The sequence below is a fragment of the Haliaeetus albicilla genome, unplaced genomic scaffold (genome assembly GCF_947461875.1).
Source record: "Haliaeetus albicilla unplaced genomic scaffold, bHalAlb1.1 scaffold_83, whole genome shotgun sequence".
In the NCBI taxonomy this organism is placed as follows: domain Eukaryota; kingdom Metazoa; phylum Chordata; class Aves; order Accipitriformes; family Accipitridae; genus Haliaeetus; species Haliaeetus albicilla.
The window spans coordinates 287,620-310,291 of NW_027212537.1; the positions used below are offsets into that span (position 1 = coordinate 287,620).

At 55.6% G+C, this 22,672-nt stretch overlaps 1 long non-coding RNA gene across 1 annotated transcript in view; it reads right to left on the reverse strand.

The window, feature by feature from the left end:
* LOC138684305 (uncharacterized) overlaps positions 1-21,363 on the reverse strand; it is a 111,361-nt gene extending 89,998 nt beyond the window's left edge. The window contains exons 1-3 of the long non-coding RNA XR_011323633.1: positions 21,257-21,363; positions 20,963-21,074; positions 19,563-19,674 (exon numbers count right to left, since the gene is read on the reverse strand). This is a non-coding gene — a long non-coding RNA (uncharacterized lncRNA). The remainder of the gene's footprint in view (positions 1-19,562; positions 19,675-20,962; positions 21,075-21,256) is intronic.
* Positions 21,364-22,672: the final 1,309 nt, after the last annotated feature.

Here is a 22,672-nt window from a genome sequence, read left to right on the forward strand (position 1 = left end):
CCAAGATGTCACAAGCCAGGAAAGGATGACAGAGATCTGTAAGGAAAACACTCAAACACTACGAGGTTAGGGCAGGACGAACCATACGACTAGGGACCCATTTCAGTTGCCCTTCAGGTGTCTGTACACAAGCATACCCTCACCCGAGACAACGCAACTCAAACGGCCCATCCCATTGACGTGTCTGAGGGTCACGCACGCGGACCAACGGGTAAGGACCTTTCTCTTCCGTGTTCGTAAAGTGTCGTTGCGCCGCCGTCTCTTCCAGGTCCCCTCAAACTGTCTGATTTAATGAAGTTAATGCAGTTAACAGAAGACGCTGTGTACGGAGAGCAGGTGTGTTTTCCTGTAACCAGGAGGGCTCCTCCTGCTCCCCCTCCCTAAGCCGATCGAGTAAGGTCTTTAAAGTTCGATGTGCTCGTTCTACAATGGCCTGGCCGGTGCTATTATGAGGGATGCCATGTTTAAGGTCAATACCGCAGATCGTACAAAACCGTTTCACCTTTTCCCCAGTATAAGCTGCAACGTTGTCTGTCTTAATCTGTTGCGGAATACCTAATTGAGCTATGCAAGCACGCCAATGTTGTATAACTGCCAAGCTATTCTGTTTACTATGCGCTGTAGCAAGAATATATCTACTGTAAGTGTCTACGGTAACATGTAAATACTGCAGAGGCTTAATAGGAGCATATTCTGTAATATCTGTTTGCCAGATCTGATTTGGTCGCAAACCATGAGGGTTGACCCCTGCTTCCCAAAGGGGTCCCTTAGCACAATGAGGGCAGGCTGCGACAATTTCTTTGGCTTCAGCACGAGAGATGCCCGTTAGTGTCACCAAGCCTCGCGGACTGCAATGCAAAAGGCGATGTAACGTTATCGCGCGGGCCCTTGCTGGCGTGGTGTTATCGTCACCAACAGCAGCCATCCACGCTTGTGCCGCCTGGTCGGCACGGCTGTTCCCTTCAGCTAATGGTCCAGGGAGACCAGAATGACTGGTGACATGAATAGGGAAAACGGGCGCACTACGTAACTGTAAGGCATTCAGCAGCATACCAGCTATCTCCGTAGAAGAAGCTAATGCCCATTCCCCCGCAACCAAAAGCTTATATACCTACAGTGAATCCATGACCACATTTAAAGGCTCAGTCGGCCAACGTAACAATGCCATGGTCACTGCTTTGGCCTCCAAAAACTGCACCGAGCGACTTGGCTCAGTATATACTACCTGGTGCCATACCCCATCTTCTCTCCAAACACAAACGGCTTTGCTGGTCTTGGAGGACGCGTCAGTAAAGATTGTTTGTCCGTCATTAGGGTGCTTCGCCACCTGCTGTGCTGGAAGAATGGGTAAAGCATGCAAGATCTCCCCACAAGGATGGACCTCATGTCCCGCTATAGTCCTGGCAAATTCTGCTAATGCACCCTGCAAAACAGCCACCTGCTGATAAACCAAATTCCATTGCGTTAGTGAGCAAGGCAAAACAATGCGGTCTGGATCTCTGCCGGTAAAATGTTGACAAGCCTCCCGGCAACGCATGATCATGGTGGCTACCAACAGAGGCCAACTAATGATAGCTGTGCGTACCTTACCCTGATGTAACCACGCAAAGGGCCACTCTGGGCCTTCTGCATTCTGTATCAATACACCGTGGCAGCTCTGGCTGGCTACCAAGAGCCGCGCATCAACTGGTTGTGTGGGTTGAAACCTCTGCAGGCCCCACTGCCGGGCCCGTTGGGCTATGTTTTCTAGCAACTCACGTTGTGCTGGTTGCAATACACGTGGCGTTTGCAAGGGTTCCCCCCCCCCCGAAGTAGTTGGTACAAGAGATTCATTTCATCTTCAGCAATGGGAACGAAGTTCCTCAGCCACAATAGTTTGCCTACTAACTTTTGGGCATCATGTAAAGTACACACTTGGTCAGGGACCATAAAACTTTGAGCGGTGACTGTGCGAGGGGTTACTTGAGTGCCTAGATAACTAACAGAAGGTCCCATTTGTGTTTTGTTAGGGGATATGTGTAGCCCGTATTCACGTAGTTGCTGTACCGTCTGATCATAGAGGTGTTGCAATACAGACTCATCCTGATGGGACAGGAGAATGTCATCCATGCAATGCATGGTGGTGGCCTCCAGGTAGTTTTTTCGCAGAGAATGCAAGACCTTACCTACCGCGATCTGACAGAGAGTTGGCGAATTTTTCATGCCTTGAGGGAGCACTTTCCACTGATACCGTTGCATGGGCGCTTGATGGTTCCGCTCCGGGATAGAGAAGGCGAACCGCTCCCAATCTTCTGGGTGTAAGGGAATACTGAAAAAACAATCTTTAACATTGATTACAATGACACCTTGTCCTTTTGGCACAATGGCCGGAGAGGGCAATCCTGGCTGCAAAGCCCCCATGTCCTGTAAGCGGGCGTTAACCGCTCGCAAATCACGGAGGAGTCGCCATGCGCCTGATTTTTCCTTTATGACAAATATAGGAGTATTCCAAGGACTGGTGGAGGGTTCAAGATGGCCCATTTGTGCTTCCCTGTGCACCAATTCCGCTACCGCCGCCCGCTTCTCCTCAGCCATTGGCCACTGCTCCACCCACACCGGCTTGTCCGCTAGCCAGGTGAGCTTCAAGGGACGGCAGACGGCGGTGGCCGTCATTAAAAATCCGTGGACAGGCGACATCCCCAGCGATGTAGGCAGCAGCGCCCAAGGACGGCTGTCGGGACCGCTGCCGCCATCGGGTTGCACCACGCCACTCTCTCAGCATCTGCAGCAGTTGCGGGCTGGGCAAGAGTGATTTTCACCAGGGCTGTACTTTCCCTCGACTCTCGCGCCCCCCCCACCCCCGTCCCGTTTACCGACTTCGGTCCCTGTGGCTTTGTACGCCCCGGCGCCCCCTGCTGGACCTCGGGCACACGGCAGTCTCGGGCTCTGTGCCCGAGCTTGCCACACCTCCAACAACGAATGCTGCCCGCCCCCGCCTCCTGGCCCGACCCTCTGGGTCTGGTTGCGCAGTGCCTCGCCAGGTGGCCCCTCCCCCCGCATCGGTGACAAGCGCCTGCAGCCGTGCGCAAAGCTCGCTGCAAGGCCGTCACTAGCGGACGCGCTTCCCGTTCTCGTTCCCTTTCCAGTACGTGACGTATCATGTCGCCTAGCGTGGAGCGCGCCGGCAACTGAGCGAGAAGCGCTGCGGTCTGCGGGTTCGCTTGAGCCTTGGCACACTCAACTGTAATCGCGTCTTTAGCCGTCTCCGGAATGTCTGCAGCCTGCACAGCAAGCTGAAGCCGATCTAAAAAGGCAGTAAACCTCTCGGCAAGCCCCTGGCGGATCTTCACCCAAGGGGGATCCGCTCTGTCCATAGCTGCCACACGCCTGAGTGCGGCCATGGCGGTAGCCGCGACCGCCGCAAAGTCACGTCCGCGCATGCCCTGTGCCTGCGCCTGAGGCGTGGCAAACGGCCCTTCGCCCAAGAGTTGTTCTACGGTCACTCCCGCTAGGTGGTGACCAGGGTCCTGGGCGTCGGCCACTGCCCTAACGCACTGAGCTCGCCATTCCTCCTTAAACAGCAGCAGCAAAGATGGGGGCAACACCCCTCTCATCAGCTGCATCACATCGTAGGGCGCAACAGGCGTTGAGAGCAGACGTTCAAACAAAGCGAGCGCCTGCGAGGAATTCACTCCATGCGCCTGCACAGTGCTTGCGAGTTCCCGAACGGTCTTTACATCAAAAGGTGTCCGCGCGTGCCCGCCCCGCGCCGCCGCCCGAACAGGGAGAACGACCGGCTGAAACTGAACCCCTGAGAGGCAACATTCTTTGGCCACCAGTCGCCAGTCTGTACCTGTTTGGGTGCCCCCTTCCTGACCATCCCCGGCCCCCTGCGTCGGAGGCATTAACGGCACCGCACGCTCCGCATTCTGTATGGCCCCCTCAAGCCTCCGCAACAGACCCTGCAGCGTCTGTAAAGCGTCCTGTCCCTCCCTTGTCTGACTCTGTGGCGCGGATTCCGGTGGTCTCCGTACTACACTATCCATCCTCTCCTCACCACAATTAGCGGAATCTGTCTGCGTGGGTACCTCGCGCCAGTCTCGGAAGGACCCAGCCGAGGGTTTAACCCGTTCCGGCACAGGCGCGGTAGATGGCGCCGCAGGCAAAGGCTCAGCGGGCTCAGGCGCCGCAGGCAAAGGCTCAGCCAGCAAAGGGTCAGCAGGCAAAAACTCAGCCTGCTCTCCCGGCAAGGGCGCCCGATTTCCCTCGCCGGGGGGTGGTTCCTCCTCTGCCACAGTCTCCAAGCCCCGCAGCCTTCTGATTCCCCCTCCGAGGGTGGCCGTTCCTCCCACTCTTTCAACTGACGGTATAAATCTGCCTTAACATTCCTGCCTGGAACCCAGTCCGGGAGGCATTCCGCCAAACCCTTCCGCACCTCCCGCCGTAACTCCCCCCATGGACGCCGCAGAGGGGGCTCGTCCGTCCCCGCTGGTGCCGTCCCTACAGGAAGAACCTCCGTCTCTGCCGCACCCTCCGCGTCCACGCTCTCAGTCGGAGATGGACCGCTCTGTGAGCCCCGCTCCACAGCCGCCCACTCCGTCCGAGTCTGACCCACTGTCCCTGGGGGCACTGCCCCCCCTTGGTTTTGAGGCGGCGCTTCATCCGCAAACAAAACAGCTCGCGCCGCCGACCCACGCTCCCCAGCTTTCCGTCCTGCCGTAACCACCTCCTCCACTCTCCCCCACGCTTGTAATCGTTCCGCAGCTCCGCGCTCGCCCGCCAGCGCCGACTGCAGCAACAGCTCCCGAACCTCTCCCCAGTTTGGGGGACTTAATACTTCTCTGGGAGAGCCCATCCCTCCCCGGCGCAGCACCCATTGGATGCATTCGCCCGTGGGGCCCCTCCTAATCGTTCCGCGGGCACCCACATCATCAGCCAACACTTGCAACACCTTAATCACTTGCGCAAGTCCCATCGTCGCCTAGTGCGACCGATCACGTCGGGGTCACCATTATGCAGCGTTCGCCACATATCAGGGTGCCGCGATTAGATCACTGATCACCCCCAGACCAGGGAAAGAGACAGATAACACACACAGTGTGAGCGCCAACTTCCGCCTTTTATTGCGCAGTCAATTCCTTTTATACTAACAAGGGTAGGGGGGATTACAGACACATCATAAGGCTGCAACTAACCCTCTAAATTTCCGTGAGATCGCGAGATCTTCCGAACGCCGAACCCTACACACGGACACTGTGCATCTAGCGAGGTAGCTCTCGCGCTCTCTCTAGTGCAACTGTAATTGCCAACAAGCCGTAACAGCAACCATCGATCGGAGGAGCACCGGGTGTCTATACAGTATTTTGATACAAACTTATCCTCCCCAAGAAAGTCAATCGCTAATAAAGCAAAGCCAGCAGCAGGACAAGCAGCACCGGAGCAGAGGAGATCCCCCCCTTTTGGGGAGGGAGCAGGTAAGTAGCACAAAAACGTCCTGCGGGAGGAGGAAAAACGGAGAAGCCTTTCCCAGTTCCGACTTCCCTCACCCACGAGCTCTCCGGCCTGATCACGCTGACTTCAGCAGCTAGGAGCATCAAGGTCCACAGTCACCAGTGCCAGCAATACGGCACCGGTGCCGCTGGAAGTGATGTCAGATACAGAAAACCCTGTGGTAGGTTAGAAAGTCCTGGTTTAAATTTAGTCACTTAGCCAAGATCAGTCTGATCTGTTCTAGTCTTCCTGTTTAACGGTGCCTCACCTGGAGCACCACTGCTGATCCCTTCTGCTCTTCCTCATGGATGGTGCGTCCCTCTTGGCAGGAAAACGGACCGCTGACCCGATACAGAGCGACTGAGCGGTCAAAGCGAGGAGGGGATACCTCCTCAAAAGACCACCAAAGGCCAGCTGAGACCCCCGCACGTGCGGAGAGGGCGTCTGATGCATCAGGGTTACGCAATGCTACGCACATGCATCGGATAGTTTGAATATGTATTAGGTAGGAGTAGTTTAATAAATTAGATGCAATTGTTACTGTATAAAAGGGACACAACTGACGAATCCGGCCTGCTTGATTTGTGCAAAGTCCACGGAGCACCCTGCGCAGAATAAAACAGTTATCTCTCCTGCCTGTGTGAGATTGTTCTCTTGCACACCGTGTACCGAATCCGCTTTTAGGACAACAGAAGCAAGCGTGTGGCTTTTTCCAGCGTTTATGGGATGCCAAGGGGAAGAGAGGGAAGAGCTTGCTTGTTTCTGCTTGTTCTTTTTTTAAGTACCTTTCCCTTTCCTTTTAGCAGGCGGGCACTACTTTAAAGAACAAGGTGCTTTCTCAAAGTTAAAAGAATGCTTATCCCAGTTAAAATAAAAACCATTTTTGTTTAAATTTCATTAACCCATGTTCTTTATCGTCTAAAATGATTTTCCAAAATGGATACGCATCTTGCCCGTAATTCTGTAATGGCATTTTCCAGACTGAGACATCAAAATGTCTTTGTGTGTAGGTTGTAGCCTCAGCCAGCCCAGCTCTTGCAGGGTAAAGGCCCTTTCTTATGCAGCTGCATCTAAGATCAGGGAAGTGGGACATCCTCCTGCTCCTGACAGAACCAGTGCTAAAGAAGATCAGCTCATGGATATCTTCCCTGATTTATGGCTTGTTCTCCATCTGGTCAACTCTCTAGCCATTCCCTGGTCCTCACCGCTGTCCATCTCATTGTACAGCCCCCCAGCAGAAGGGACCGAACCCTGGTGCACTCAGCCTGTACCACGGTTTGTGGGACAGGACTGAGGAGAACGCCGTAAATGGAACGAGTCTCTCAACCCCATTTCTTCTTGGAGGGAAAGCATTCTTTCACTGCTGATGGGAGTCCGGGAATGAATACAGAGGCAGATAGGGTGGATAATCCGTGCACCATGGTGGGAACAAGCCAAACAGACCCCGTGTTGCATTATCATCTGACTCTTTTAGAACATCGCCTCATTCTGCCAGACACATTACCCCGTCAGACGGCCGCACGACGCTACTGCTAAAGTAACAACCAGTAACACAGTGTTATGTGCTAGACCAGCATTGTGCGTGTAGGTGCTGATGGTGCCTCAGCTCAGGAGAGGGCTGAAGAATGATGGTTTATTGCAAATGCGCTAGCCTGATGGCAAAAAGCTGCCTGAGCATGCCCTAGGCACATCTGAAATCTTAACTCCCAGCCTCATCCCACTACCTATCAAAGGCATAAATAATTACACAACTTGTAGCAGAGTGGTAAAATCTAATCCAAAACATTTTCACCAATTTTGACCTTTTTAATGCTCTGAAGCATAGGGCAGCAGTCCATCCAAGACTAGAAACCTCTACTTCTTCTTCTTCTTGGAGGAAAGGAGTGTTTTCTGCCAGGGTAAGACTGATTAAAATAACACACAGTGCCAAGCTGATGCTTGCTTTATTAGAGTCTCATACAATGATTTTCAAATGTAAAATTCCCGATTTATGACACTCAAGGATCAACATCGTAAAGCTTGTCGCTCTTTTTTCCAAAACCTCTAGGTTGTGAAGAAAAAGACATTCTAACCCAACATCTTCAGTATGTTAATTTGAAAACGTAAACAAAGTAGAATTTCATTTTAAAGCATTTAATAGTAGAGACAAGCAATGTGTAAAGCTGAATTACAAAAGAAACAATACAACCCGACACTCATGCTACAAGTTTACCTTTCCACAACCATTAGTACTTCCAGGTCAGTTCTTTCCAACAAAGAGATGCTGTAGTGGCAAGAAGATTATGCTGGGGAAACAACAACAACAAAAATCCCCCACATTGTACCTAAAGTACTTCTCTGAGAATTGTAACAACAAGGTAATTTCTGTCCACCAGAAAGACACAACCCCAGCACAAAATAATACAGAGGAAGACCGAAAAAGTAGAGGAAACATAGAGAACAACCTGTGCCATAACGGTCTAGTCTCAATAGTTAAGGGGACTAGCATACATTATGATTAACAAGGAGCTTTATTCCTTCCAAAACTAATCCACCTATCAAACAGGTACTGCCAACGTTCAACACGTGCTGTGCAGTGAACAGACCACTCTTGCGGCACACAGCTTTGACAGCTTTAGAGCACTCTTTTAGTCAGCAATGCCCAGCAACTGTTGGCGGGGCTACTTTCATTTCGGTTTAAAATGGTGTCTTTGGGAGTCAAAGTTACAAAGGCCACAGTTGCTAAGCGGGCAAATAAAGGCCATACTTGCCTTAAGGGGACTGAAGGTCCCTCCCAGGAAGGCCCCTCGAGAAGGGGGAGTGTGTAAAAGTCCTTTAGAAACCGGGCTGGAAGCGGCACTCCACAGCTGATAAAAGCCACATCCTATGAGGGCTGTGACTGAGGTGAGTAACACCCCCCCAACCCCCCAACCCCCTTTCCATTCCCCCCCCTCCCCCATGAGAAGTTTTTTCCCCAAAGACAGCCCAGAAGAGGAACATTTCCTGGGAATGCTGCACCTTACCACAAGACAAAAGGACACCCCTGAATGTTCCTTTGCCTTGGCAGACTTTTTTGTTTAAACACAGAAAAGGGGGACCCATTCTTCAAGAGAACGTAGAATCGCCTGAACTGCCCGAATCAGGCACAGGCTCGGACAGAGCCAGGACTGCATCTGCTCGTAGCTGCAGTATTCGTACCTTCTCCAGAACCTGGACAGACCTCTTCCTTCTGACTCCACGTTTCCTTTGTTTACCATTTGGTCCAGTTGCTGCAGGAGCTGCACCGCACCCTCAGCCTGACCGGTTCCTGTTCTTTGTTCAAGGTTAGATCCCACAGGCGCCCCTGTCAGAAACAGCAGCAAGAACAAAAACACAAGCTCGCTCTCTCCACACTCCCTGCACACCCAACGGCAGACCCTGAAACCGAGAGGTCGGTCCAGACTCTGACTGACATCACGCCTGGGAGCTTTCAAAGCAATCACAGTGCAGACTGGTTTGGAGGTAGGCTCCCATCTCACAGCCCAGCTCTGAAAGAGCTACGTAGCCCGGCTCTGTGGGTGGGAATCGCTTACAGCCAAAATCATTGCTGACCTGCCGCTCTATGGTGGTTCTAATTCCTAGTCTCACGTGCTGGAAAATACCAAACACCACTTCTAAAGGAAAACTATTACCAATGTCATCCTTGCAGCTTTTGACTTCATATGACCAATTCGAATGAAACAAGCCAGGAATTCCTTACTTACACAAACTCACCCGGTTACAGCCCACAGTAAGGGATGCTGGACTAAACTCACGCTCATCTTCTTTGCAGGAATTCTGAAAGGAAAAGGAACCCAAGAACTTTCACACCATGTAAAATTCTATTCTACAGGAGATCTTTGTTTCTTTGCTTGCTTGCTTGAAGAACTAAAAGGCAAGGTCTGCTCTCTTGTTCTGTGACTTTATTTTCTTGCCTGCTACTACGAGGACTTTCTTCACCAATAGCTTTCTGCCCCTCCCTCCTCAGGACATTCCCAGGCCTAACATAAAGCTGGAATTTATTGACTAGGCTTTAATATAGCAGATAGTGAAAGAGGAACACCAGCTATGGCACAGACAGAGGTTTTAAAAAACATCGACAGAGGTGCTGTGGGAAATAACAGCCGCTGGACAATACAGGCCCCTAGGCATCAGCCCTGCTAAGACACACTCATAGGAAGCAGAGTAACAGGGCAGGGACAAAAGTGAAAAGTGCCAGAAGCAAGAGGTGAGCCAGGAATACCCATTCGCAAGGCTATCAGCAATACAAAGGACCACAAACAACAAAACCACCCTGGAAGCTTCTTTAGGAGAAAGTGAAACAACTTTGTCACAGAGATAAGAGAAGAGAAGAATAGATCCCTCCCTGATGGTGCTTCTCTTGCACTAAGCTCAGGTTCACGTGAAATTCCAAACTTTAGATGGCCAGAGATCTTGGCAGTTTAGTCTCAGAGCATTAACTAAGGTAGGAAAATTATCTGCAGTGACAGGCTGAGCATCTCCCAGTTCTTTCTTCCTTGGACTTCTACTGGTGCTCTTGGTAAGCAGAAAGATGCACAGGCTCAACTCCAGTCATCCTGACCAGACAGCCTCCCGTCAAAATCGCAGGCCTGGAAGGCATTTGGATGAGAGCTGAAAAGGCAATCTATTCAACAGCCATGCGACTGTGGCACTTCCATGCTCCTCCTTCTGAATTGAGTGCCGATGCTGTAAAGTCAGTCCTACGTGTATACTAAGCAGACAGATTTCCTTCATGTTTTAACAAGAGCCTTCCCTTTTCGAGATGCACTCTAAAACACCAGCTGGATTTGGATCCAAAGTCATACACTGCTCATAAACTGAACAAGAGCCCTGGAGGAATGACCAGAAGAATCCTGAGAAAGCACAGGCGCTACTGAGATGGTTTTTTCCTAAACCTGATCTTTCTTCTCATCCTGAATACCAGACGAAAACAAATGGAAAGCAAACCAAATGGAAGGCATGTCACAGAAGCACCTGGCTCTGATCTCCTAAAAAAGCACACGAGGGAGAGGTCATCTGCTCAGGATTCCATGCGGTGCTCCTGACATCTGGTCTGGTATTCATAAAGACACCAGTTTGTGTCTGGAGCTCCCTCTCAGTGTAACAGTGCCCTGACTAGTGCAAATTGCAGGTACGAGTCATGGTGGCACAGGCATCTCTTCTGGAGAAGGTTCTTCTCACCTGAACTGGTATTTGCCGACTTGATGATTCACTCATCATAGTTCCCGATTACCTGGAAAGAGCTCAGGACATGTCCTCCCACATCAGTTAACACACTAGGAGGTTACGGTGATGGCTACCACCTACCACATCATTTCTCAGGGTCCAACATGCTAACCCGGAGCTCCAGCTTCCAAGGACCCTCATGTTTGGGAAATTCAGCCACTGTACAAGGAGCGGAGGCATTCTGGGGACAGCGATTATAGCAAAGAGGGGAATTAAAAAAAGCATCTTTCAGAGGATGACCTTTGAAATCAAAGGGCTGGGCTTTGGTCACGGATCCAAATGGTCCACGTCTGAATACGACCAACCTTTCCTTCCACCACACCGGGGTCACCTCTGCGCACTTGTTTCTCAAAGCCTGGCTTACTTCCGTGGCGGGCTCTTGGCACCCACCATCCCAACCTATGGCTCTGGTTACACTTTGGCTTGCCTCCAGGCTGCGGCTGCCGAAATCACCCCCCTTACGCCCCACGAAAAGGGGTTGTGTCCAGCCACATCAAGTCCCTGCTCCTCCTGGCTGCGGGGTCGCACAGGCTTTAGCTCTGGTGCAGAGAGGGGACGGCTAATAGGGGCGGTCTCTGCGCTGCACGCTTGGTTCCTGCCATGGCCCGAGAGAAGAGGAACAGCACCAGGCTTCTCCTTGCGAGCCGAGTGGCAGAGCAGGCGCCAGGGACACCCAGCAGCTGGGCCCAGGGCATGGCCGCCAAGGGCAGGGAGAGACCCCCGGGCCTCCTGGGCACAGCGACAGCCCGTGGAATGATTGCTGGAGGTGACTTGTCGGTATGACACACGTCCCCCCGCCGCCCCTCAAGGGAAGGTGAACCTCCAGGGAGGAACACTGCACACGTCAAGAATTGGTTCCGTGGTAGCTCCCTAAGCAACGTGACCTGCAACTTTAGACGTCAGCAACACCAGGGGAGCTTGGTATGCTGACTCTGAAAAGGAACACAGAGGGTGGAGCGGAGCCGAGACCTCGTGGCCAGGCTCTGTGATCGCAGGGATAGGGAACCGGAACGATCGGAACGAGAACGCTTGCTCCCTGCATTGAATCCACTGAAGCAAGGAGGTAACACAATGGGGGTTCTGTTGAGCTAATGCCCTACTTCTGGTTTCTATCACACGTGCCCAGTTCTGGGGTACTCACACGGAACAGCAGGTCCTTTGGGTGAACTTTGCTCATTATAATACCAAAACACACCTCCACCCCCAAAGTTACCCATCTCCAAGGTGCGACCAACCCCCACTGAGCACGCGCTCTGAATTTTCTCTAGCGTATGCCTTTAAAAGCAAACCGAGAGAACTTTATACCAATCAAAGGAGAGGTATGTGTGACTAGAGTCACTCAAGCTCCACCGAAAAACTCAGAAAACATAAAAGGGCTTAAGAGAGGAGAAATGCCAGGGAAGACACCATCACAGACAAGTCGGGAGGACATCGCTGACTTCTGGCATCAGCCGATGGGCTGAGCCTCTCTCCCCCCCGCCATAGGGATGCCTATTGCGTGAGATTTGAACACTCGGCTGTACCGAGTGCTTCCCCGGGAAACTTAGAATTCTTTAGAGCTCTTTTCTTTCATCATTTAACGCGCCTGTAGGCAACGGTATTGTCACCTGCACGTGCTTTGCAGACAGTCTATTTATCACGGGCAATCCAAAAGCACCTGTACCGTTGCGTTAATAAACTGCGCTGCTCATTCATCTAGTCGTGATGAAAAACAAAAGAAAAGAGAAAGCCCCAAACCCAAATGTAAAGGAGCCTCAGCGCCGGAGGACGAGCTCTCCTCTCTCAAAGCAGCCTGGGGGAACCACGGGCAGAAGAGGTGAACCCAGCCCTGGGCTTGGGGTTTGAGGACCCCTCACCGCTTCCCCAGCCACCCTCCCTGGGTGGAGAACTGCTGCAGCACGTTGAAGGCAGACAGCAGGGCCCAGCTCTGCACCACCAGCGCTTTGCCGGGACACAGGCAGCCTGAGCAGAGCCTGGACCTCCCCGAGCACCTCACCGCAGACAGCCAGAGCACACCCAGACACCCAGGCATCCTCCACGTGGAGGCCACTTCCCACCACGTGGAGGCCACTTCCCACCCCGGCTGGCCAACGCAACGGGCTGCCTACCTTCTTCAAGGACGTCAGCAGTTTGATGCTGACGAAGCCCATCTTGTTCTTCTGGACATGTTTCAGGAGGAAAGCATCCTTGGCCAGGTTCTCGTCAGAGAGGTGGAATTCCACCTGGGACGCAACCCTCCTGACCAGCTGCCGGTCAGGGACAGAGTAGCTGCAGTCCAAGAGATCAGCCCCCAGAACATCGCTCGCATCGCAGAAGCTCCCGGCAAAGCAGCAGGGACACGGGTGTGACTTGGTGGCCTTTGGGATGTGCAGCACTGCCCGGTCCCAGCCACAGCGGTGCAGATGGCAGAGTGTTGAGGAGCGGGGTGGCTCAGCTGCGCTCTGAAATGAAACGGAGTTTTATGGTTTTAGAAGCGCGCTTGCCTTCACGCCCCCAGCATCGGTCCCTGCCACAAGTTACGCAGCAGATGGCCTTGCGCAATCTTGCAGCCAGAGGTGCCTCACCAACAGAGCGCCATGTCTTTAATTAACAGGATCCAGGCCAGGAGAGATCTTTGGCCTCCGGTTCACGGCAGTTGTCCCGACTCCCCCAGGCCACACACTGTTCACACAGCGGGAGCGAGAGGCCTGTGTCCTTGGTACCAGGGGGTCCTTGCTAGTGCCGAATCCTCCAAGCACGAGGAGGGGATGTACTAACCCCATCCCTGGGGTCCCGTAGAGCGCAAACAGCCCCAGCGCCCCGACACCGGACGTTGGGCAGAATCCAGTCCTTTTCTGGGAGCACGCGGCGGCGGGTACCGTCTCCTCCTGGGTGTCACGCACCCAGGGAAAGCGCCGCCCCCTCCGAGGGGGATCCAGAGCTGCTGCTTTTCCCATCAGGAGACTAAAAGACCTGACAGCACTACTGGAGCGAGGGCTGGGGGAAAGCGTGCCACCGAGCGACACCGCGTGACCTTCCTTCGCGCCCTCGAGGTCCTTTTTCCTATTTCTGCCTCGCTCCGGTCAACGCAGCGAACAGAAGCACGGGCAACAGTCGCAAACGCATTTGCCATCTGGCGCAAGGAGGCTGCGGCTGCAGCTTGGTCCCCGCTCGGCTCGGCTGAATCAACTTGTTCTTCTTCCCCCACCGGAAAAATACTGTTGAAAGCAAAGAGGATTTGCACCCGCAGACCCTGAGAGCCGCCTGTAGGCCCCGGGGGCACCCCAGCCTCCCTTAACCCTTTCCCTCCCCAGGAGGAGCTGGGGAGGCTCTTGGGGGTGGGGCGGAACACAGGGAGCCCCCGCATTCCTTCCGGGGAGACGCCAAAGAGTCCTTGGCAGCCAACAGCCAGAAGGGACCATGGTGCGGCCACCAGTGCAGCTCCCACTGCCTGGGCCCTGGGGCCCCCCGGCGCCCCAGCTTTTCCAGCCATTCGTGCTCCCCAAAACCTTCTACCCTCGAGGTAGGGACCGACCCCAACCCCTGCAGCCCAGGGACGCTCTTGGGGGGCAAGAGCAGAGGTGACCGCCGGCCATCGCTCCTCTCTCTCTTAGGCTCAGCCAACCTGTGCCGCCTGCCCGCGCGGGAGCAGCCCTTCCCTGCAGCCCGGCCACCCCAGGCCCCCCAGGCACCACCAGCAGGTATGGCACCCCAGTCTGCTCTGGCACCTTCCCCATCCCCATCACACCCCTTCCCCCGACACTTTTCACATGGGGGTTCAGCAAGCCCCGGTGAGCATCCTTGCCCTCGCCCGGGCGGCGCGTGCCCAGGAAAGCCCATCTGCAGAGAATTCCCCAAATATTTGGGGCCACCTCTCCCGTTTCACCTCCTAGATGCGAGTCTCCTCCCCAATTTGCAACCCCGTCCCACCGGCACAGCAGCTCACCCCGTGGGGATCGCCCCGGCCACAAGCTCCCCACACCCCTGGCCCAGAGCTGGGGGATGTCGGCCATCGGGGCCGGCTCGGCGGGTGCCCCTGGAGAGTCCCCCCGCCCCAGCACGGCTCCCCCTCACCCACACAGGGCTGCAGAGGGCTCCATGTGGCTGCCTCTTCGACCCCCGCGTCTTCCGCATCCAGTGGACAACCACCCACCTGCCTCCGCCGGCCACCGCCACGCTCGGCCAAGGCGCCGCTTCTCTGCCGGGTGCTGCCCTGTGGGGTCCCGGGGGCTGCGGGGCCCCCCTGGCCTGGGCAGCCCCAGGGACCCCCCAGGGCCAACCACGATACCTCGCACCCTACAAAAATCAGAGGAGTGGGGTGGCCCCAGCCCCTCCGGCGCTGCTGACAGCCATCCCCGGCTACCACCACATCGAGGGGCAGCTGGCAAAGATCAACATCTCCAGCACGGCCACCCCTGCGGGGGCACCCCCGGGCAGCGACATCCCCCCGGGGAGCGACGTCCCCCCCAGCCAAGCCCTTGGAGATGCCCTTGCCGTGGCTCTCCAAGAGGCCCTAACGCTCTTTGATTGCTCCCTGGGCGGGCTGGCAGTCAGCCAGCATGCTCCCAGCAGCAGCCCCATGCCTGGGGACGCTGGTGGCACCGGCGCAGCCACCCCCCACCGCGACTTCAGCTCGCTCTCGCTGCCTGAGGAGATGCTCACCCCTGACTACTGCATCCCCAAGCTCAGCGACGCCATGCTGAGCCTCAAAATAGTCAACGGTGGCGGGATGGAGCCCCAGGAGCCGTGGCAGGATGCGGGGATGGACCTGCCACCATCCCCACCTGCCACGGCAGGCAAGCGGAGGAAGAGGCAGGCGCAGAGCTCCTTGCCAATGCCACCCAGCAAGCGCAGGGCTCTTGCAGCCAACGTGGGGGTGTGGGGGGGGGCGGGGATTAGACAGGGGTGAGAGGGATGGAGATGGGGGGAGTGGGGGGTGGAAGAGGAGGGGGGGTACTTGTTGAAGGGGGGGGCTGGGGACGGGGGGTAGGGAGGGGTTAGACCAGCTTGGATGGGACCTTTCCTCTTGTCTTTTCAATTAAAAGCTCCTTCTCCAGAACTGCTCCGTGCCTGTGTGGGAGGGGGAGGGAGAGCAGGGGGCACCAAGAAACAGCACCCAAGAGGTGCAAAAGCCCCGCTGAGCCCCAGATCCGAGCCGGGGAAAGCCCCGAGGGGAACCGAGCCACCCCCAGGGCCGAGTCACCACCAGCGGGGCAGGCAACGGTGGGGCGGGACGCGGACGACTCCCCTCTCCCCTTCCCCAGGGGGAGCAGCCCTTTGGTGGGGAAGCCAGGACAGACAGCTCCCTGCAGGACTCACGGACACGGCCCCACGCAGAAAGCAGCACAGAGCCCCTGCGACAAGGACAGACCTCGGGGGCCGGGGGGGACACGGGCACACACGACAGCAAGGGCTGCAAGGCCTTCGTCTTGAACACCACCAGCGTCCCCTCCAGCGGGGACAGGGCTCGGTGCAAAGCCCTTCAAAGCCTCAAGACCATCACGGCCTTCCTCGGGTCCCACTGACCTCAGCCCCGGAGAGCCCAGCTTTGCCTCACTGACACACCAAAATAACCCCAAATCACCCCAAGAATGGCGAGGGAGGGAGCTGCAGGCCACGCAGGGACCCTCCTCCCCTTGTCTGGCTGCACCTTGGGCAGCTGCAAGACCGGGAAGTGGCGGGGGGGGAAGGGGGGGAGTGGAAATCAGAAGGAAAAAAAAAAACAACCAACCCCCCAAAAAAACCCAAATCACTGCACCGGCCAGAAAGAGCCTGGAAACTTCATCCCTCTTTTATTGCCCATTTCCCATGCGAGCTCCACGACCTGGGAGCAACGCAGCCAACGGCACCTTCGAGAAGCAGCCTCACCTTTCTGGGTCTGGCTTGCAGAAGGTGCAGGGTGAGGTCCCCGTTGGGGCGGTCCCCCAGCACCGGGGGGTCGGGGGGGGGCCGAGCCCCTTCCTTCGGGCAGTCCCAGTGGTGCCGCTGGGGCAGCGGGAGCTGCGCTGGACCCCGGGCAGGCGCAGTGCCGTCGGCGACAGCACGGCGCAGCTCCCGGTGCCGCTGCTGCTCAGCATCTCACCTCGCACGCTGACTCGCCCCAAGCGTTGTCCTTGCTCCAAAACCGTCCCCTGGAGCAGCTGCACCGCCACCGCCCGCAGCTCTCGGGGGCCACAGAGGGTTATTCTGCTCAAGAGGAGGAGGAAAAAACAAAAGAAAAGAGAAAGCCCCAAACCCAAATGTAAAGGAGCCTCAGCACCGGAGGACGAGCTCTCCTCTCCCAGAGCAGCCTGGGGGAACCACGGGCAGAAGAGGTGAACCCAGCCCTGGGCTTGGGGTTTGAGGACCCCTCACCGCTTCCCCAGCCACCCTCCCTGGGTGGAGAACTGCTGCAGCACGTTGAAGGCAGACAGCAGGGCCCAGCTCTGCACCACCAGCGCTTTGCCGGGACACAGGCAGCCTGAGCAGAGCCTGGACCTCCCCGAGCACCTCACCGCAGACAGCCAGAGCACACCCAGACACCCAGGCATCCTCCACGTGGAGGCCACTTCCCACCCCGGCTGGCCAACGCAACGGGCTGCCTACCTTCTTCAAGGGCGTCAGCAGTTTGATGCTGACGAAGCCCATCTTGTTCTTCTGGACATGTTTCAGGTGAACTCTGCTCATTATAATACCAAAACACACCTCCACCCCCAAAGTTACCCATCTCCAAGGTGCGACCAACCCCCACTGAGCACGCGCTCTGAATTTTCTCTAGCGTATGCCTTTAAAAGCAAACCGAGAGAACTTTATACCAATCAAAGGAAAGGTATGTGTGACTAGAGTCACTCAAGCTCCACCGAAAAACTCAGAAAACATAAAAGGGCTTAAGAGAGGAGAAATGTCAGGGAAGACACCATCACAGACAAGTTGGGAGGACATCGCTGACTTCTGGGATCAGTCGATGGGCTGAGCCTCTCTCCCCCCCGCCATAGGGTTGCCTATTGTGTGAGTTTTGAACACTCAGCTGTACTGAGTGCTTCCCCGGGAAACTTAGAATTCTTTAGAGCTCTTTTCTTTCATCATTTAACGCGCCTGTAGGCAACGGTATTGTCACCTGCACGCGCTTTGCAGACAGTCTATTTATCACGGGCAATCCAAAAGCACCTGTACCGTTGCTTTAATAAACTGCGCTGCTCATTCATCTAGTCGTGATAATTTGTTAGCGCAACCAAACTCCCGAAGTCTGGTCATTCTCGTGCGTTGAACGCAGCTAAGCCAGAGTGCAGTACGCTATTAAGGCCATCCCTCATCGTGATAGTTCAGCACATTGAACGCGACCACCCTTAGAGCGTCGAATTGGACATCACTCAGAAATTAAACCCAGCCGTCCCCAGCCCCTCTGACATCTGAGGATAAGCTGGAACGCAAGGCGGTTTATTTTCTGCCAAACTTCTGGACTCAGTAACGCCACACAGCCCCCGGGGCCGGCACCCCAAAGGCCTTCCTCCGAAGGATGCTGGGCCGAGGGGCGGCGGGCAGCGCTGCGCACGGGGGGGCCCCCTCACACCACCCCCCCGTGTCGCAGTGCCACCACCCGGCAACGCAGCAGTCACAATGCCCCGGGGCACTATAAAAGGGGCAGCCTCCCCTGTCCCACTGCCAGTCTGCCTGGCAGGCGGCCCAGAGACATCCCAGAGGAAGTCTGTGAGGAGCCGCTGGAATTACTTGCCGGGCGCTGAGGGAGGAAGACCGGAGGCTGCACCAGGCTGCTGGAGACGAGAAGAACCACCAAGCCCTGGAGGTGCCCGAGGCCATCAGGCTTTTTTGGATGGAGAGCTGTGGCAAGACCAAGGGAATGCCTTCTTGAGGAGCACTGCAGAGCTCGCCGTCCTCACTCCCTGTGGAACCAGTGGCAGCAGCCGTAAGAAGTGGGATGCAGAGATGTTGCCAGGGCTCCCAGTGCTTTGGAGCACCCGCTGGTGGCCCGAAGGCGTGGGAAGGATTCTTGCCCCCAAGGTCGATCAGGCCGGGGGCACTTGGCCACTCTCGGAAGCCCCGAGGTGGCTCCAGGTTCAGGGAGAACAGGGCTTGGGCATCCCCTGGGGGGCGTGACCAGCCTGCGGGACCAGGAGGCAGGTCTTGCTCACACGTGCTCAGGGAATAGCCGATCGCCAGCTCTGGGGTCAGGAAGGAATTTTCCCCCGGCGCAGATTGGCACTGGGCCCCGGGGGTTTTTTGCCTTCCTCTGCAGCACTGAGCAGGACCACTTGTCAGGGCTCCTCCGGTCCGTTTTGGCTAGCTTACTGCCTGCTGCTCGTGCAAGATCTTGGGTAGCAGCCCCAGACTCCTAAAAGGAAGCTACCCTTGAGGTTTTTTCTTTTTTGGAGGAAGCTCTCCCCTTTGGGATCCACCTGTGACTCCTCCCAGGCATCTCCCAGAGCCTTTTGGCCTTTTCATAGCTATCTTTTCTTAGGATCTTAGGCCCGTAAAGCAGAGGCCAAAAGATTCTGGGAGATGCCTGGGAGGAGTCTCGGGTGGATCCCGGAGGAAAGAGCTTCCTCCAAAGGAGAAAAATCATCCGGGGTAGCCTCATTAGACAAGTCTGGGGCTGCTACCTGGGATCTCAGCTCCTTATAAGAAAAGGCCAAAAGACTCTAGGAGACGCCTGGAAGGAGTCACAGGGGGATCCCGGAGGGCAGAGCTTCCTCCAAAAAAGAAAAAAACCTCAAAGGTAGCTTCCTTGGAGGAGTCTGGGGCTCCTACCTGAGACCTTAGGTAGGTAAAGCAGAGGACAGAAGACTCTAGGAGATGCCTGGGAGGAGTCTCAGGTGGCTGTCGGAGTTGAGAGATTTCTCTACAGGAGAAAAAAAATGTCTTGAGCTACTTACTTGGAGGAGTCTGGGGCAGGTAGCTGGGATCTCCGGTCCTGAACACAGAGGTCAAAACATTCTGGGAGACGCCTGGGAGGAGTCTTGGGTCAATCCTGGAGGAGACAGCTTCCTGCAAAAGAGAAGAATCATCTTGGGTAGCTTCCCTGGAGGAGTCTGGGGCTGCTACCTGAGATCTTAGGTACGTAAAGCAGAGGCCAAAAGACTCTAGGAGATGCCTGGGAGGAGTCTCAGGTGGCTGTCGGAGTTGAGAGATTTCTCTACAGGAGAAAAAAAATGTCTTGAGCTACTTACTTGGAGGAGTCTGGGGCAGGCAGCTGGGATCTCGGGTCCCGAACGCAGAGGTCAAAACACTCTGGGAGATGCCTGGGAGGAGTCTTGGGTCGATCCCAGAGGAGAGAGCTTCCTGCAAAGGAGAAAAATCGTCTTGGGTAGCTTCCTTGGAAGAGTCTGGGGCTGCTACCTGAGGCATTAGGTAGTTAGAGCAGAGGCTAAAAGACTCTGGGAGATGCCTGGGAGGAGTCTCGGGTGCATCCCAAAGAGGAAAGCTTCCTCCAAAGGAGCAAAATCATCTTGGGTAGCGGCCTTGACGAAATCTGGGGCTGGGCATCCCCTGGGAGGCGTGACCAGCCTGCGGGACCAGGAGGCAGGTCTTGCTCACATGCTCAGGGAATAGCCGATCGCCAGCTCTGGGGTCAGGAAGGAATTTTCCCCCGGCGCAGATTGGCACTGGGCCCCGGGGGTTTTTTGCCTTCCTCTGCAGCACTGAGCAGGACCACTTGTCAGGGCTCCTCCGGTCCGTTTTGGCTAGCTTACTGCCTGCTGCTCGTGCAAGATCTTGGGTAGCAGCCCCAGACTCCTAAAAGGAAGCTACCCTTGAGGTTTTTTCTTTTTTGGAGGAAGCTCTCCCCTTTGGGATCCACCTGTGACTCCTCCCAGGCATCTCCCAGAGCCTTTTGGCCTTTTCATAGCTATCTTTTCTTAGGATCTTAGGCCCGTAAAGCAGAGGCCAAAAGATTCTGGGAGATGCCTGGGAGGAGTCTCGGGTGGATCCCGGAGGAAAGAGCTTCCTCCAAAGGAGAAAAATCATCCGGGGTAGCCTCATTAGACAAGTCTGGGGCTGCTACCTGGGATCTCAGCTCCTTATAAGAAAAGGCCAAAAGACTCTAGGAGACGCCTGGAAGGAGTCACAGGGGGATCCCGGAGGGCAGAGCTTCCTCCAAAAAAGAAAAAAACCTCAAAGGTAGCTTCCTTGGAGGAGTCTGGGGCTTCTACCTGAGACCTTAGGTAGGTAAAGCAGAGGACAGAAGACTCTAGGAGATGCCTGGGAGGAGTCTCAGGTGGCTGTCGGAGTTGAGAGATTTCTCTACAGGAGAAAAAAAATGTCTTGAGCTACTTACTTGGAGGAGTCTGGGGCAGGTAGCTGGGATCTCCGGTCCCGAACGCAGAGGTCAAAACATTCTGGGAGACGCCTGGGAGGAGTCTTGGGTCAATCCTGGAGGAGAGAGCTTCCTGCAAAAGAGAAGAATCATCTTGGGTAGCTTCCCTGGAGGAGTCTGGGGCTGCTACCTGAGATCTTAGGTACGTAAAGCAGAGGCCAAAAGACTCTAGGAGGTGCCTGGGAGGAGTCTCAGGTGGCTGTCGGAGTTGAGAGATTTCTCTACAGGAGAAAAAAAATGTCTTGAGCTACTTACTTGGAGGAGTCTGGGGCAGGCAGCTGGGATCTCAGGTCCCGAACGCAGAGGTCAAAACACTCTGGGAGATGCCTGGGAGGAGTCTTGGGTCGATCCCAGAGGAGAGAGCTTCCTGCAAAGGAGAAAAATCGTCTTGGGTAGCTTCCTTGGAAGAGTCTGGGGCTGCTACCTGAGGCATTAGGTAGTTAGAGCAGAGGCTAAAAGACTCTGGGAGATGCCTGGGAGGAGTCTCGGGTGCATCCCGAAGAGGAGAGCTTCCTCCAAAGGAGCAAAATCATCTTGGGTAGCGGCCTTGACGATATCTGGGGCTGGGCATCCCCTGGGAGGCGTGACCAGCCTGCGGGACCAGGAGGCAGGTCTTGCTCACGTGCTCAGGGAATAGCCGATCGCCAGCTCTGGGGTCAGGAAGGAATTTTCCCCCGGCGCAGATTGGCACTGGGCCCCGGGGGTTTTTTGCCTTCCTCTGCAGCACTGAGCAGGACCACTTGCCAGGGCTCCTCCGGTCCATTTTGGCTAGGTTACTGCCTGCTGCTCGTGCACCACAAAGATGGCCTCTCGTGCCCTGCAGCTAGGGGGAGGAAGGCTTTTTTTCCCCCACGGTGGGCTAGCAAGTGTCCCCGGGGGTTTTTTGCCTTCCTCTGCAGCACTGAGCACGGCCCCTCGCCAGGGCTCCTTTGGGCCGTTGTGGCTAGGTGCCCGCTGCTCGTGCTCCACAAAGGTGGCCCTCGTGCCCCGCATCCGGGGGGAGGAAGCTTTCTGACTCCCAGGCCGGGCTCCAAGGGATGCTCCCGGGGGTTGCTTCTTGTCCTCTGTAGCACTGAGCACAGCCCCTTGTCAGGGCTCCTCTGGGCCCTTTCGCCTAGCTCCCTGCCTGCTGCTCTTGCACCTCCAAGGCACCGCTCGTGCCCTGCCTCTCTCGGGCTCTCTTGCCCAGTGCAAGTCTGGAGCGGGAGCGGGAGCGAGCTCTGCTCTTCCCTTAGCTCCATTTCCCCAGGGCTTATGGCTTGGGCAAAACAGCCTGTGCTTGCAAGGGCTCCAGGCTTGCTGCCCCATCACGAGCTGCCACTTTTCACCTCTCCCTGCACGCAAATCAAGCGCAGGGCCGGCACGAGAGCGCCTTTTGTGCATCGTTGGCCAAGAAGCACAGCGGCGGAGCAAGTTGCCGAACGCAAAAATACGCTTTTCACCTCTACCTGTCATACTTTGGAAAATACCCCACGGTACCACACGCCTCCTCCTCCTCCTCCTCCTTCTTCTTCTTTTGTGTGTGGTCGGTCCTGATCCTCATTCTGCATGTTCTCACTCTTCAGGAAACAGGGACTGCTTGGCCTGTATTCCTCCTGCTACTTTCTGTAGCTCTGGGACTTGCCTTTGCCAGGATGCAAAGGATGTTTTCTCAAGCTCAACTGAAGAATG